This window comes from Chinchilla lanigera, unplaced genomic scaffold, assembly GCF_000276665.1.
Source record: "Chinchilla lanigera isolate Chin_1 unplaced genomic scaffold, ChiLan1.0 scaffold00006, whole genome shotgun sequence".
In the NCBI taxonomy this organism is placed as follows: domain Eukaryota; kingdom Metazoa; phylum Chordata; class Mammalia; order Rodentia; family Chinchillidae; genus Chinchilla; species Chinchilla lanigera.
This window is the reverse complement of record NW_004955407.1, coordinates 25442083-25444869: the sequence shown is the minus strand read 5'-3', so window position 1 is coordinate 25444869 and position 2787 is coordinate 25442083.

Sequence of the window (2787 nt, the reverse complement as noted above, 5' to 3'; positions counted from 1 at the left end):
CGCCGCGCGGCCGGGGGCGGCCGCGGCGCTCAAGCGGAGGGCGGGCGGGAGAGCGCAAAGCCGTGTACCTGCGGGCTCGGGCGGCTTCCTTCCTCTCCCGCGCCCTGTGGGCTCGCTTCTCGCCGTCCTGTCTTGACCCCGCGCTGACGACGATCCCGCGGTGGCCGGCAACGCTCGCCCCGGCTTGGCCAAGCACAGGAAGCCCGCGCCTACGATCCCGCGACCCTTTTATAACCCGCTTGTGACTCATAACCGACCGGGCGTCTTTTCTGTCACCCCCCTTCTCCCCTCCTCCTGCCTCTTCTTGGAACCCACGGCTCGAGAAACTTTTTTTTTTCTTTTTAAAGGAAAAGTCGAAAAAGTCCGGCGCCCCGAGGACGGGTGTTTTCCCCTTTCCCTTTCTCTTGGGTCTCTCGCTGTGTGTTTTCTCTTACACCCGCCATGTACTTTCCTGACCCGCGCGGCAAGGCTGGGGCGCCAACCTTTGTTCTCAATGAAAAGGAAACGCATTCAAATTACGGCCAGACGTTGCCGAGCTTTCAGAGCTTTCAGTCGGCTGGAGGGGAAGTTGCTACTTTTTGCAACTGGCTGCTTGGGAAGTCTACACTCTCTTGGCAGTTGTGAAAGAAGAGAAGAGACGGAAGTGGAAGAAAGTTCTCCTCCCCATCTATTCTGATGGATTCAGCCAGAGGCAAGCGGGCCCCTAACTGAAGAAGGACGGTCTTCCAGGGATTGTCGGTGTGGACACGCCCTCGTTACCCTCTGAGAGTCAGCCTTTGGCTTTGGAATGCACAATAGGGTTGAGAAAGTTTGTGCCTTCCCTATACCCAGGTATACTTGGGCGTGCTGAGGATACAAGACTTGAGTATTGTCCGATTTTGACCACAGATTTTCCCTCCTGGCCTTCCAGTCCCACTCCCAGGACATGTACCACCCGGGAGATCATAGGACTGAAGTCACTCTTTTCATTTCATCACCCCAGCTTCTGCTTTCTCCTACCCTCCCAAAGGGGGGTGGATTTTCCTGGTGCTGACCATTTGATAGATGGGGCGGGGCAGAACAAAGCTGTAAAGTCTGGCAGCTTTACACTCACAAGCCCAGTTGAGTAACTCATTTATGAGCCTCATCTATAACCTCGTAGACTTGAATGGGAGGAGAGGGGAGGATAGGAGTACACTCGGTTTCATCGTCATGCACTCATGTGCCTTTTAGTGGCTAAAACAAGGTCACTGCTGGATTCCAGTACAGGTACCTCTTCTTGGACCTTCTATCCCAAGGTCAGAAGACAGTATAGTTGGTATAAAATTGATATAAGAAAATGTATTTGTAGAGCCCCTAAATGTATGGCAAAATTGAAAATCACGTAGGCAATTTGCAGAGGGTCCAGGTTGATTAAGGAACTTGGGAGAATTTTAAGACTGTATATTTTCCAGGATTTTTTATTAGCACATACTGATTATACAGTGATTATATTATTGATTGTACAGTGGTTTTCACTGTGACCTTTTCATACATGTGTATGACAAACTTTGACAATATCTTTGACAATATCCCTTTCCTCCTCTGTCTTCCATCCCTTTTATCTTTTCTAATTGTCTACCTTTTACTTTCGTATTGTCTTTTTTTTTTTTTGTCTAGATCCCTCATAAGAGAGAAAATGTAACACCTGCCTCTCTAAATCTAGCTTACTTGTACAGTGATTCCATTTGATCCATTTTTCTGCAAAAAACATGATTTCATTTGCCTTTATGGCTGCATACTACTCCACTGTGTGTATATTTTCTTTATTCATCCTATAACTTGGCGGTTATGGATAGCAGTGGTACATGTACATCGCTATAGTATAACTTTGATTCTTTTGAGGTATACTAAGGAGTTATATAGCTGGGTCACATGTTAGTTCTAGTTTTAGCTTTTTGAGGAATCTCCATACTGATTTCTATAGTGGCTGCACTAATTTACATTCTCACCAACAGTGCAAAATAATTCTTTTCCTTAAAAAAGGAATGCATGCTTTGAGACCCAATTCTTTAAAATCTGACTTTCAGCCTATAGCCACAAGGTCACAATTGTTAGGACTGGGGTAGCCTATTCTAATGTTACTTTCCTATTGTTATAATGAAGAACTCTGAATGTCACAGAGACACTTTAAGAAAAACTGCGCTATGAAATGCTGTGTTTGAAAAGCACTGGACTCACACCGCCTGAATCTTAGGCAAGTTACTTGATCTCTCTCTTAGCTTTAGTTGATTTCTCATCAGTAAAATTGTCAGGATTTATTGTTTTCTGTATTATTAAGGGTATCCATTCCAACTGGAATGAGATGGAATCTCAATGTAGTTTTGATTTGCATTTTCCTAATGGCTAAAGATCTTGAACATTTTTTTCATATAGTTATTATTGTTAATATTTTTTCTCTTGAGAAGGGAAGATTCCTTCCTCTTCAGTGTTTTTTGGTGGTCCTGGGAATCAAACCCAGGGCTTTGCATATGCTAGGCAAGCACTGTACCATTGAGCTACAACCCCAGCCCCAAGACTCTTATTTTTCTAATCTTTTAAAAAAATTTTACTTTAAAGAGAAAAAAAAAACCAAATTAACAAAGACAAAAACAAAATAACAGAAACAATAAAATTGATACAGAATTTCAAAATAAGATGATAAGAAATTAACAGTGGTTGTTATATTACATATTGTTATCTTCAATGAAGTTGCTCAGGTTACCACATATAAGAATCTAGATCGATCAAACAATTAACTGTTCCTTTCAATAAATCACTAGAAATCAG